Below are 14,596 nucleotides of genomic sequence, written 5' to 3' on the forward strand. Positions count from 1 at the left end.
ACTTATGTCTTTAATCTCCTTCAATCTGGAATAGTTCTTCAATCTTTTCTTTGTCTTTCATGGTGATATTTTGAAGACTAGAGACCAATTCTTTTGTACAGTTCCCCTCCCTTTACATTTGACATTTCCTTATAATTAATGGAGGTTATGCATTTTTGGCAAGAATACCACAGACATGGTATTTTGGCAAGAATACCACAGACATGGTACCAATGACATTGTGTCATTCTCTGTTCATCACAGCAGAAGGCACGTGATATTTACCCTATCACTGATGATGTGAAATTAGATCACGTTGCTAAGGTGGTGCCTACCTGTTTTCTCCATTGTAAGTGCCGTAACCCAACTACAGAGGCATGATGGAATCCCACCCCAATTTTTTTCAGATATCAAGACTGAAGATGCCACACACACAACAAGAGGATAAGATGGTTTATTTCTTATGTAACTGAGGTCTCTGTAGAGAGCAGAGCAGATTTCTCTGGCACATTCTATCTCTTACACTGCCCCCCAAAGAAGTTATTGACCTTTCCAGCACCCAATGTCTTTTTGGCATGTGGGGGTTCTCTTGGCAACATATTCCTTATTTCCAAATTGTACTTAAGTCCATTACTTCTGTTAGTTGGTATAAATTCATCCATACCTCTAATTCAAATCCCCAAATCACAGGAATTATTCTAGCTGTGTCATTTGAACTCCCTTTCCCAATGAGAAACATGGTTCCTATTTTCTTATTTGCTCATTTCCCTCTTTTATAATCAATATATTGACCCCTTTGGCTGCTTCCTCTGCCCAAGCCCCACAAGTTTTGGTCACTCCTTTAGTCTCAGTCACCTTCTTGGCCTGGGTCTTGTGTGCCTCAGTAGCCCTGGCTGCCTCTTTGGCCCTGGCCTTGCCAAGCTTGGCAAACCTGGATGATTCATGGGAAGGAAAGGAATGGGAACCAATATGTAATTCCTAAAGAAAATAGAAAGAAGAAGACAAAAAAAAAAAAAAAAAGGAAAAATCATTATAAATCTTTTTGAGTTAGTGTTGAACTTAGTTTTTCTATGTTCACAATAATTTTAAAATTGGTTAAATAATCGGCTTTAATGAGTGATGAAACCCAGTCATTGTGTTGGACTTGAGAGAGGGAAAATGGAAGACCTGGCTTCAAATGTGCTCAGCATGAATTGAGGGGGAAAAATAAGATTTAGTCACCATCTCTCAAGACCAAGAATGTTTTCATAATGTTTTTAGTGATTATCAATCGTAATAATCCTAATGTTTTTAGTGATTACCAATCCTAATAATAATGCTCTAATATCATGAGAGCTATCATTTCCACTTAGTGATGACCTTGCTGAGCTCAATTAACCTGCCCTGAAAGATCACAGAGCGAATATGTGACAGAGCTTGCATTTGAACCTCAGTGTGTCCGACTTTAAAGGTTAGCCTTTCCTCCCTGTTCCTACCATTTCTTACTTTAAAGGATTATATGTTTAACTGGTAAGTAAATACAAGAGTTAAGGTGTTAATAATTCTGCTTTTATTGAAGACTGACGAAACCTCAGTCTCTAGAGAAGGTCAGAACAAAGATGTGGCGATGATAGAAGGAACTGTTGTGTCTTTAACTTTCTTAGAGGTGTTTGGGGTCACCTTTGAGAAAAACTTTAGGGACTGCATTTCCTGGCAGGTAGGGAGAGAGGAATTACTCCTAGCCAAAGGCAGAGTCTTTGCCTGTGGAGATAAGGACTTTATTCCTTAACTGCATATTCTTCATAATAGGCTAGATTTTAATGCTAGAGCAATTTCCAATACCTGGGAAAGAATTGCTTGCTGTAAGCTGGCTGGATTCTGCTACCTGGGGTGTTTTTCCCATTAAAAAATTATTTTATATGTAACCTAACCATCCGGTTTCCAAAAACTGTTCCCAAAATTAGATTACATTTCATATTTAATACCAAAATTATGACCCCATGAAGACTTCTGACCTAATTGTCCTTCTTTATACTTTTCTCTTGTTCTTTCTGACGCTTCTCCAGGATGCTAACTCATCTGAATGTGTGTTCAGAATGGAGTCCCACATATTTTTCCACTTGGGGCTTACTTCCATCTCACCACTGTCAAATAAAAAACAAATCTGGACTTAGTAAAGAGAGACTTTATTTGAAAGGATTGTTTCAAGGATTATTTCAAGGATTATTTCTTTGATCATGTGGTCGGAGAGTTCTACTTATTGTAATAATAGATCAGCAAGGTTTATGATCAAGGTTTAGGCAGAGAGAGTTTTTTTCTTTTGAGGAAAATAAACAAGACCAGAAATAACCATGTGTGTGGAACAGGGATGAAAGGGTGGCTGATCACATCACAGAAAGTTATACTCTGAGGTCAGCCTGTCCTTGGGGAGTGGATGGGAATCAAGGAGAGGCTGGATGCTGGCTCAGGCTCAGGTCAGAATTCAGGGATTAGAGAGAAAAGAAAGTTAATCAGAATTGGATTCATAAGCACTTTGTTCTGATTGTGGGGTAGGGGGCGGGGGGGAGCAATCATCATAGGCAATCATGTATGAGACAAAGAATGGAAATGTGGAGGTTCTGTGTCTGGTCTTACCATATATAAACAAGGGAGCGTCTGCGAGTCTTACTTAGGTCATTTGGAGAAGGATGTTACTTTGCGGCAGGCTGTTTCCCAGAACACCAAAGAATGGGTGGGAGGTTTCTTAGCCGCAGCTGTTTTATAGGGTGACAGTGCCAGGATAAAGTGCAGCTTTGTCGCCCCATTTCTCACTGCTGTGGGATCACCTTGTTGCCAGACATACTTGTCTTCTATGGATGACAAGGCCTCCACCACTGCTCTAGGCTCCAGAACGGGATTCTGTTCTTCACCTTCCCAAGTATGGAGGAGAAAGTTCCACTGTTCCAACAGAGCACAGCCAAGGTGGGGGAAGAAAGAAGGAAAGCACATCACAGGCAATTCCTCATAATAATCATGTTAGGTCATGCTTGTTTTCAGGTTCAAGTTCAAGCCCAGACTACACTTTGGTTAAAGGTACCAAAAGTGAGTCTTCATTTTCTTTCCCGGGATTAACCTTTTCACAGGATGGTACAGTGAGATGATTCGCGTACATAAAGTAAAACTCCAGCCTTACTTAGTGAGGGACCTTGACTTTGGATACCAAGTGGCGACAGCAAGATGATTATACCAACAGGGCTACATCCCATAAAGCCACACATGAAGTCTAGGATGTCCAGTCAATATTGAGCCCAGTCTTGTTCTTTTTACAACACCTCCTTCCAGGATGAGACATAAAATATGGCAGCATATCCTTGCCCTTCTTGAACACTTTTCACCTTAGCTTGCTTCTTCTGGTAAAGTTGTCTATCCAGAGAAGAATACACAAAACTTACCATGAATAGCAATTACCTTATAGGCATAGTCATCTAAATTCATCCAGAGGAAAAGAGCACTTATCTTCAAAGAAACAATGGACAAACATTTCTGCTCTCATCTGGCATCTTGCACCTGGGTAATTGCTGCTCATCTTTCAAGGCTCAGCTTAAATATTATTTTCTCAGGACAACTTCCCCAATTCCACATTTAGTGGTCCTCAGCTTACAGATTCTTAATAGCACTTTTTTTTTTTTTACTTCCTCATTGCCTTTAGGGCACTTTATATGTTATTCGTGTCATTTTTGCTTATTTTCTCTGTCTCCTATGATACAGCCTGTGAACACCATGAGAAACGTATCTGACTTATCACCACTCTTATTTGCCTGGTGTAGTTTCTGTCCATAAATATCTGAGTAAAAATTTATAGAGAAAAGCTTTACTGGGTCTAAGACTTCAGCATTAAAGTTGAGGATGACCTAATTATTCCTAAAAATAATAGGTAAGATTGCTTATCTTTGCATAAACCTATATGGCCCAGGTGCTGTGCCTTTCGTTTTTTGTTTTTATTTTTCTTTGTTCAGAAAGTCACAGCTTCCCTTGAAGGTAAATTGGAGTCTCCACTCTTGAGTGGTAGACAAAATATGCAAGAACTTTTGAAATGGTAGTTTTTCTAACTTCCACACCCATCACGATTGTTAAAATAAGGGCTTAGTCACAGCCTGAGTCTGAGGTTACATATGTTATTTTCAGAATTAATGATGTATAGTGTAATTTGAGCTCTGAAAATGATAATACCTATATTCATCCTGTGATTTACCATTTTCAAAGCAATTTCACATTGGCTCATTTCATCCTCATGAGTACCTTTTGAGAAAAAAAACAGTTTTTACACCCATTTTACAAGTGAAGAATCTGCAGTGTGTGTCTATTACTTGGCTTCCCCAAGACAGGCTGCTGAGAGCAAACTGGGGTCTAGCCCAGGCTTCCTGACCACATCCAATGCACCTGACACAACTCTCTCGTTGCTGAGTCAACAGCAAAGGGGACTTGGCCCATTTCTATCTTAGTTTCAAATAGATTGTGTGTCTTTGGCCTCCTTTTCCAAATGAGAGCCAGTTGGGTTTATCTCAAAGTGGATGCTGTTCTTTGGCACTGAGCCTTCTTTTTCAAAGGATATTCAGAGCTGGCAAGGATCTCACCAGTTACTCAGTCCAACGCAACATCCCCACCATGTGGCTGTCCAGCCTGAACTTGAATGTCTGACCTGACGGAGAACTCACTCCTATACACAGTCACCTGTAAGTAGTTATGTTGGCTTTCAGTTTAGGAGACCTTGAGAGAACTAGTGTAATCATCCTTACTTTATACAAGGAGCAACTGAGGCACACAACATTTAAGCAATTTGCTCAAGGTTGCACATAGAGTAAATTGCAGACTCTAGATTTGACCCCCCAGCATGCTGACTCTTAGAGCCCCCTTGCTAAATAAGCACATATTCTGCCTCTGTACCTAATCAGTATCTCCCCCATTGCTTCAATGAAGGTTATAAACCTTCCAGGTATTCTGACGCCAATTTTAATGAACATGGATGCATGTCCAAGTGATGGGGATTAAGGAGAGGAACACATTATTTAGAGATTTGGATTTTGGCTTGGTTTGAGAGCTTGGCTGTGGCAGGACAGGATTCATCACATCCAAAGGAAATGTGTTAGCAAAATATTTTCTTCTTTAAATGCTCCTAATCAGCCCATTGTGGTTGTAGAAATTACCCCTTCTGGTGTAAGGCAATGATTACGATCAGGATAGAGATCTGGCTTCGTTGCAAACTCTGTTTAGATTCTAAGGCAGTTCCCACTCCTCACCACACCCAGTTGCAGTCTGCCATCTTTAAGACAGGGTGTGAGGTGGGACTGCCTAGCACAGTCTGGAGTGGACAAAGGACGCGTTTATGTTTCTCCATATCTGAGTTCAACTTAGCTCATGAGCCACCTATTTTTTTTTTCTAAGGCAAAAAACTCAGCCTTGCAAATTAAGGTAAGTCAGTCATTTTTATTTAAAATTCAGGGGTGCCTGGATGGCTCCGTTGGCTGAGTATCTGGCTCTTGGTTTCAGCTCAGGTCATGATCTCACCATTTGAGCTCCAGCTGATGCACACTGACAGTGCAGAGCCTGCTTGGGATTCTCTCTCTCTCTGCCCCCCCACCCCCCACTAGCGCACACTCTCTCTCTCTCTCTCAAATAAAACTTTAAAAAAATGAATAAAAAATAAAATCCAATCTCACTTAGGTAGCTACTACATCAATTCCATTTCTCCCAGTCCCTCCCCTTTCCTTCTCTTCCATTGGGGAAGAATAGAGGTGCAAAAGTCTGTGCTAGCTCCAGGTTGGGGTGGGGTGGGGTGAGCATAGAATCTCAACCCATTATGTGTTCTTACAGGCCACCGCTGAGGTTATCTCATTCTTCCAGGTCTTGGTCACACCCTGTCCCTGCTGGGACTGTATCATCTGCTTGCGGACTCACCTATAGGTGCCTATAGATATAACACACCCTGTCTCCTCCTTGTTCCAGCCTGGAGGGCTCTTCCTATTGGCTAGCACTCTCAGACACTCTTAGATGCTTCCATGACAGGGCTGTAGGACTCTCCACAGGGCCTTCTCTGGGTCTCCTTGTAGCTGTTTCTGTTCCACCCTCTGGCTCTTTGTAAAGCAAAGAGCTCTCCCCCACAGCAAGAGAGATAAATCCTCTCTGCTTTGAGAGCCTCCAAAGTTATTTGAAGTTGTCAACCACCCTTCCCTCCCAAGGTTTTGACCCCAAAAGCAGAGCAAGAAGTGGTTTCCCAACCAACCTTCACACGTGCAGACACGTTTCTATCTCGTCCCAAAGCTTTCCCCATTACCCATGTTCAGTACACAACTTTACTTTCTTATTTCCTTGTCTAGTTGCTACACAGCTCTTAGGTCAGCCTTGCCTCTTCCTTTCTCCATAGTTGAAGCTGAACTCTACATTCCGAGCACTATAGTTCTTGAAGAGCTAAAATCAACAACAATGACAATGACAAAAGCCCTCTTCAGTTTTCAAAGTTGTTAAAATAGGATATTGAATGAGGCTTTTCCTATTGTCCTGGAATTTTGGCTGAAGCCCCAAACCTGGAACAGTAAGTACTGTGACATTCTAAATAGAGCACCAAGTTGCTGCCAGTTAGTACTTCCAGTGCTAGTGAAAAGGTTGCCAAACCAGGCTCCTGATACCCCACCCTCCCCTCCCCAAACAACCTATGCAAACAGGAGACTGGCGATTCCAAGGGAATTGGTTACAGGACAAGAAAACTTTACAGTAGCAGTCATGTCTGAAGCTTTTACCTTTTCCTTGGGTTGGGAGCGGGAAGGGGTTCTCCAAGAGAATCATCCAGAGAGTTCTTTGAGGTCAGAAAGAAAGGGACTGGGACCACCCTCCCCAGGTGGATATTGCTGAGTTGCAAAAGTCACGGGTCACTACAACGAAGCCCATCAGAGTGTAGCACTCGCAGGTTACTCTTAAGGGAGCTTAATACGAGCGTCCTGGTAAACATAGAAATGCGTGCCTCCTCCTATCCCAGAAGCAACAGGTCACTGGAGCCCCTGTGACAGCAGGGTGGGGAAACAGGGCATCCAGTGGCAGACTGCTTGCGCTCCTAGTGTTTAGTGCGGCAGGGTGTTTGAGAATGGCCCAAATGGATGGTGCAGAAAGTAGCTAAACTTGAACCATCTCTTAGCTATCCAATAGGCTATCTTTCAGGGGCAAGGGGAAGCCAACCTCTGTGGGAGTGTTCCTAGAGACAGAAATTGAAAAGGGAGTGATTGGCTAATGGTCCAGTTGTCAATGTCAGGAATTTGTGCAGGGATGAAATTCACACAATGGATTCTGGACGCCTTGGAAGAATCAGCATATGGCACCTGTCGCATGGAGGACATCACTAGTCAGCATAACTACAGAGGGCCACTAGAACCAAACCTAATAAATGAGAAGAATGTTTGCCCCTTTCCTGTATATTCCTACTCTTCTTTCAGTAAGAGCCTCAATGGGAAGAGGGAGGTGTCCAAGGTGTCTAGGTCTGTTTTTTTCTTTACCCACTCTAGGTCTCCAAGCTGGGTTAGGGATGACCTGAGTATAAAGCTTTCTTTGGATGAGACAAAGTACCCTTTGCTGTATGCTCGAAGGGACATCTGTAGTACCAAAAAGGGAGCACTAGTCTTGAAAACAGGACCTGCTCTTAAAACCAAGAGTGGCCATAAAGTCATAGATCTGCTTGAGTTGTCATCAGAGCCAGAAATACATCTGGAAAGGAATACAACGTTTTCCTCCAGGCTGAGCAACAGTGAGTGAGTTACTGAGTTAGTTACTGCCTCTGTGCCAAGACCGGGTTAGGAGATCAAGGGTTTAAAAGGTGGTTCTCGCTGGAGTCTTTTGCGACCTCCCTTTTTTATGGTTGTTAGTCCTACCCTCAAACAGTTTAATGGTAGAATGGTGGCAGGTAAGGAAAAATTACAACGCAGGAAAATATATCAGTTAATATTTAAAACAATCTTTCCCCTCTATGGGAAAAATGGTCTGGATGCTATCAAGATTTTTTTTTTTGAGTTTTATTTATTTATTCTGAGAGAGAGAGAGAGAGCGAGCATGTGGGAGGGGCAGAGAGAGAGGGAGACACAGAATCCGAAGCAGGCTTCAGGCTCTGAGCGGTCAGCACAGAGCCCGACGTGGGGCTCAAACTCACCAACCATGAGATCATAACCTGAGCCAAAATCAAGAGCCAGTCGCTTAGCCAACTGAGCCACTCAGGCGCCCCAAAATATATATATATATTTTTTTTTAAATTCTAGCTTCTTTTCATGATGGTGTTGTTGCTTCCTTAGATAGGAGTAGGGGGTGAGAAAATTATTTTTCTTAAGATATCTTTATTTTTGGTTCTTTTTTCTTTGTCCTTCTAACAAATTGATTCCAGATTAGTTCACTGTGTACATAGTTTGCAGAGAGCCAGGCTTATGGCACTGCCTCTTCAGACCCTGACCCTATATCCCAGACGTGTATTCTCTGCTCTTTAGGTAGTGGCAACAGTATTTTAACAAGCCTCCTACCCCACTCCTAGGTTTGTTCCCTCTAAAACATTTTCCACATTGCTGCCAGAGAAATTGTCAAAACTTTATCCAATCCTCAGTCCTGTGTTTAAAACCCATCAATGACTTTCTATTGCCAGAGAAAACTTACTTTTATTCTGTAATAGTCTTTATATTCCAGCACTCGTCCAATCTCTTTTTTCTTCTTGTCCTGTATCTTTGCTCATCCCCATTGAACTCCTTATTGCCTTCCGCAAACATCATAGGTTTTGCTCCCTAAGGACCTAACCTCTCTCCTTGCCATTCCCTGTCTCCCCCCAGCCCCCCACCACCCAACAGGCACCACCCACCACTTTCCTCCTCTTATGTGCCAATACCTGGCGAACCTTCAGTCTTCCTGCAAGAACACGTCTTTGCAAATCTTTGGGCAGCGTTGTTTATCCTCCCTGCGTGCTCTCCTCACGTCTATTATGGTTCTTTCTGTAATAGCCTTTTCTCTTTGCTGTATTTCTCTTCCACGAATATTTGCACATTAAGGGAAAATGGAGGGTATTTTCCATGACTTTATTCCCATAGACTGGCGCACCCTGATTGGAGAATAACAGAATGAAAATCATTTTAGATCTTTTATGGTTCCTCTCTTTTTTCAGATGTATTCAGTAAAGTGGGATATAGACTACCTCAATTCCTTGAGAGAACAAGATGTGCTATACCCTTCCACAGTGAATGTACTTAACTTCCGAGGTTCCTGTGGTTTGCTTAGTGAGTTCTGTGAGTTTTTAAGCTGAGGACAGCACCAGACGAAATGAGGCCAGATCGAAAGAAATCTGTCATAGGACCAGGAAGAATTTAAATGAAGTACTTTTAATTTTTTTTTAATGTTTTATTTATTTTTGAGACAGGGAGAGACAGAGCATGAACAGGGGAGGGTCAGAGAGAGGGAGACACAGAATCTGAAACAGGCTCCAGGCTCTGAGCTGTCAGCACAGAGCCCGACGCAGGGCTTGAACTCACGGACCGGGAGATCATGACCTGAGCCGAAGTCAGCCGCTTAACCGACTGAGCCACCCAGGCGCCCCTTAAATGAAGTACTTTTAAAAGCAGATTAGTGCTCCCATCCGCTGGCTATTAATGTCTCTCATTCCTTCCTGGAATTACTCTAGAAGACTGAGAGAAGTATGAGAGAGAAAAGCGGAGGAACTAACACTTCTTGCTATAACTTTCTTTTGTCCCACATCTGGTGACTGACAAGGACAGGATGGGCAGACTGTCTTTCTTGTCCAGAGCCATTTTAATCCATCATCATATCAAAGACGCTTCAGAATGAGAAGTGACAGCCCCCACCTTGCAAGGGCTCTGCTGGGGAAATACCTCTGCACCCGAAGTCCCAGAGGGTTGTCCAGACATGATGGGCCACAGCTTCTGAGACCATGCAGGGAGGGGCGACAGCCACGGGGATGAGCAGGAGCCTTGCTGGAGGAGCTGTGGCCAAGGAGGAGGAAGGCCATTGAGTGGAGCGGTATCCGTGAGAAGCCACTGTAGGACAGTGTTCCCAGGCTGATCTCGTAGCTGGAAGGAGCTCACCAACTTTGCAAAGTGAGCGACTCCTTTTCCTGCAGCTCACCCCAGCTTCTCCTCAAGCAAGAGGAACATCAGATCGATCTTTCTCCTCTGTACCTCGCTGTTTTTGGTCTCCGGCAGGTCTAAATCCGGTTCCATCTCCCTTCATTTCCTTTCCCGCAGCATGGGTTTACCAAAATTAAGTTTTGCTGACTAACAATTCTCTAAGGCCTGATTTCACTATTATCTAAATAAGAACACTCGGTCTGATTCATCCTGGATTCAGGCTCTAAATGTGCCTTTAGAAGAAGTAACATTTATTTTGAGCTGACGGAAGTGGGAGATTGGCCTTGCCTTCCCCCTGCGATCAGTATTAGCTTTAGTCCCTGATTTACAAATGTTTGGGTCCTGTCAGGCAACACAAACATTTCAACATCGAAAGGCTGCTGGCCTTGAGATTTGGCCCTTCCAACTGGCAGGAACGACTCAGAGGCAGTGCTTTTAAAATGTTGTATAAAATGTATATATATTTATATATATTTTTCTTTCCCCCAACAACTGATAACCTTTCTTGTACCAGAAATTGCTAGATTTGATGCAATTTGGTATGGTCTGCAGCACCGTTGGAAGGAGATTACAGCAGGGGCATTTGTGCCTTGGAACTTCTCTTCGCAGTAACAGAAGTAGGAGAGAGAGAGAGAGACCATCCTTGGAAGAGATTTCGTGTGGTGACAGCAGAAGAGGGGAAGCCAGAGGATTCAAACATTTCATCAACATTCTCTGAAGACAGACACTTTTGATTTCATAGTGTATGTTCAGTCTCAGAGATTTCAAGTCTAGGCTCTCTTAGTCAAGAAACAAAAAGAGTTTGGGGCACCTGGGTGGCTCATTAGGTTAAACATCCCTACTCTTGACTTTGGCTCAGGTCATGATCTCATGGTCCCTGGGACTGAGCCCTGCGTTGGGCTCTGCGCTGATAATGTGGAGCCTGCTTGGGATTCTCTTTCTCCCTCTACCTCCGCCCTTCCCCCATCCTCTCAAAATAAATAAATCTAATTTTAGCTCCAAAAGAGGAGGAGAGGAAGCACTAAATTTCCCTGTCGTTAGCTGTCATACTAATATCCTAGGGCTGCTATAAGGAATTAATTTCCAAGGGCTGCTGTAAAAACAACAGAAATTTATTCTCTTCCTGTTCTGGAGGCTGGAAGTCCTAAGTTAAGTTAGTGGGGCCATGCTCCCTCTGAGACTCTGGGTAGAATCTTCCCTTGCTTCTACCTAGTGTCTGCTGGTAGCCGGCAACCGTGGGTGCTCCTTGGCTTGCAGCTGTATCATTCATATCTCTGCTCCGTCCTTCCATGGTGTCCTCCCTGTGTGTATGTCTTCATATCGTCCCTCTTCTTATAAGTGCATGGGTCATATTGGGTCAAGGGCCACCTTTCTCTACTATGACCTCATCTGAACTAACTGCACCTGCATTGACCTTCTTTCCAAATAAGGTCACTTTCTGAGATACAGGGGGTTAGAACCCAACATATCTTTCTGGAACACAAAATTCCATCCGTGGTAGCTCTCTAGGAAGTTTGAGAGGTTGGACTTATGGAAGTCAATGGCAGCTGGCCATTGTGAGGTCATCGAATCAAGCACTTCCTGCTCCGCACCTGCCCTGCGGCAGCCCACTCCCAGACGTCTGCGAACTGTGGTCATCCATCCCAGGTTGGAATGTTTCTCCATGGTGCACGTACTTCTGCAGGATCCTAGTTTTGTTGTGGGAGATAGAGAGGCAACATGGAGAGAGGAGGTGTCCTCAGAAATGTGTGCATAACACAAATCACCCAACTTGCTGCAGGTTCAGATTCCCGGGACTCAAGCTCTAGAGATGCTGTTGGCCATTCAGTCATGGGTGTTCAAGTGGCTACATTTTGAGAAACACTTACACAGAGAAGAGTCCAGGTAAATTTAATTTGGATTTTGAGTGAGCTAAATCCTGACTAGCTGTATGGCTGTGAGCAGAAATAAAGCTGTTAAAGCCTTGGCTTTTCCCTCCTTAATCTGGAGAGATGATTAACAACACATACTGTAGGTGTCTATTTTAAGAATTAGAGATACTTTGGTGTACCCAGGTAACTACAGCCCCACAGTTTCATGGGGGAGAATAGAGAGCCTTGTCTGGCCTCATTCAGAGGTGCCCTCCTCCTTCCTGGAGTCTGCCTGTGAGTCCTGGGGCTGTTTCCTGTGTAACCTGGGGTATTTAAAATTTTTTTTTTTAGCCTTTATTTTTTAGAGAGAGAGAGCAAGCAGAGGAGGAGTAGAGAGAGGGAGACACAGAATCGGAAGCAGGCTCCAGGCTCTGAGCTGTCAGCACAGGGCCCAATGCAGGGCTCGAACTCACGGACCATGAGATCATGACCTGAGCCGAAGTCGGCCACTTAACTGACTGAGCCACCCAGGCACCCCTAACTTGGGCTATTTTAAGCACCTGTGCAGTTCTCTTCTGTGGTCCAATGTCATGAGCCTTCCCCATCATTGTTTGCTGTCGGTCAGCTTGGGCAGAAACTCTGACCAATGCCATCAGAAGAGCTGCTGAGATTAGCCCCTGCCCATTTGGTGGACCCAGTCTCCTGTTAACCCCTCAAGTCCCCTGGGGATTTTTTATCACCACTGACTCTGCCATGGAGACCTTCCTGGGTTTTTGATATGCTTCCCTTAGTGGCCCATCTCTCCTGGATATAGCTCCCAGCTCTGGATTCTCATTGCCCAGCGTTCATTCTGGACCTTGCCCCTGAGCTGCTGTCTATCACTGGTTGGAATCCGGGTCTTTTTATGGGTGTTTTCAGACTGTTCTAGGTAGAAAATTCCCTTTTAATTTTGCAGACTTTTGTTATTTCTGCCCAGGTTATTTCTGCCCATTGTTTATTTCTCTCTAGAGGCCTGGCACATCATCCCTGCAGCTCAATATCATAAGGATCTTCTTTTGAGACTGAAGACGTGTTTGTAAATTTCTGCACCCCAAATGTGATACACTGCATATTCCTGGCAAATTCTTCTGCTCATATGAATCCAGTCTTTTAAATTTTTTTTTTTTAACGTTTTATTTATTTTTGAGACAGAGACAGAGCATGAACAGGGCAGGGGCAGAGAGAGAGGGAGACACAGAATCAGAAGCAGGCTCCAGGCTCTGAGCCATCAGGCCAGAGCCCGATGCACGGCTTGAACCCATGGACCGCGAGATCGTGACTCGAGCTGAAGTCGGACGCTTAACCGACTGAGCCACCCAGGCGCCCAAATCCAGTCTTTTAAAAACCTGATACCAGAGGGACGCCTGGGTGGCTCAGTTGGCTAAGCAGCCGCCTCTTGATTTCAGCTCAAGTCATGACCTCATGGTTTGTGGGATCAAGCCCTGCATCAGGCTCTGTGCTGACACCACGGAGCCTGCTTGGGATTCTCTCTCTCCCTTTCTCTCTGCTCCTCCCCCACTCATACTTGCGCTCTCTCGCTGTCTCTCTCTCTCTCAAAATAAGTAAACATTTTAAAAACAATAAATAAAAAAAAATAAACACTTCATACCACGGTCTGACACTTACTTAAAACTGTAGGTAAATGAATTCCTTTCTGTAATCCAGCTGAGGCCCTGATTTCTATGTGCATTTAATTAAGTTCCTGATGTATATAGTAGGTACTCAATACATGGCAACTGCAATGATTTTACTATATATAGTTACCTCGATTTAAAAAAAAAAGTCTTTCTTATATAAAGCCTAAGTTTTATCCCCTAAACTTTATGCTGTTCTCTAAGTTATACAGAATAAGCTATTCTCCCTTACCAGTAAAGTTTAGGCTCCTAAATCTGACTGAATTCTATAATGATTTTATTATGGAAGAAATCCAGAAATTCATGAGCATTGAGTATACCCAGTGCTACAGTGACATTTCCTTTCCTTTACATTCCTCCCTTGCCATGTTAGGTCAAGGTCAGATTTTGTTCTTTCAAGGGCTCTGTGACCAGGAAGTTGTCTGCTCTCCACGTACAGGATCCCGCAGTGTGGTGTTCCTCCAACTTTACAGTGATCCCCGTCGTTTAGAGGGCATGGGAAAACAACTGCCTAGACCTTGCTCCCAGAGTGTCAAGTTCATCACGTGTGAGCGGGGCCTGAGATGCGTATCTGAGAAATACGCATTTCTAAGATATTCCCAGTGTGGTGCACCCTGAACATCCCTGCTCTAGGGGAAGCTCTTCCTGCCCTTCAGATCGTTCACCAGCTGCTCTGCTCTCCTAGGTACCAACAAGTCATGGCTGACCCTTCTGTTGCCCTTCGCCTAACACAAACACCTCCCTCCAGGTGGGTGGAATACCTGTTGTGGTTTGTGGTCAGGCACTTCCATGTGGAGCCAGACCAAAGCCCATCTCCCATGGAACCCATATTGTTTCTGAGCTGTTTCTCCTGCCCTGCTTCCCTCACTCCCTTCTCCTCAGAGCCTCTCTCCACAATCACTTAACAAGAACGCTATTTTCTTCCTCTGCTCCTAGAGAACCCAACCTAAGATGAATTCTATTCATATTTTTGTCCAAATCA

General features: G+C 43.9%; 2 long non-coding RNA genes across 3 annotated transcripts; one reads left to right on the forward strand and one right to left on the reverse strand.

Moving 5' to 3' along the window:
• Positions 1 to 226: 226 nt before the first annotated feature.
• On the reverse strand, positions 227 to 11,409 carry LOC123581559. Of its 2 annotated transcripts, XR_006703818.1 has the most exons (5): positions 11,301 to 11,409; positions 8,617 to 9,052; positions 2,593 to 3,360; positions 1,974 to 2,102; positions 227 to 957 (listed from the first exon to the last, which is right to left on the reverse strand). It is a non-coding gene; the product is annotated as an uncharacterized LOC123581559 (long non-coding RNA). The 2 variants fall into 2 exon arrangements; XR_006703817.1 differs by lacking the exons at positions 227 to 957; positions 1,974 to 2,102 and having other exon boundaries at positions 2,126 to 3,360.
• A 271-nt stretch (positions 11,410 to 11,680) lies between these two features.
• Positions 11,681 to 14,048, forward strand: LOC123581560. Its single transcript, XR_006703819.1, has 3 exons — positions 11,681 to 11,738; positions 11,872 to 11,975; positions 14,015 to 14,048. It is a non-coding gene; the product is annotated as an uncharacterized LOC123581560 (long non-coding RNA).
• The last annotated feature ends 548 nt before the right edge of the window (positions 14,049 to 14,596 follow it).

Source organism: Leopardus geoffroyi, chromosome A3, assembly GCF_018350155.1.
Source record: "Leopardus geoffroyi isolate Oge1 chromosome A3, O.geoffroyi_Oge1_pat1.0, whole genome shotgun sequence".
NCBI lineage: Eukaryota > Metazoa > Chordata > Mammalia > Carnivora > Felidae > Leopardus > Leopardus geoffroyi.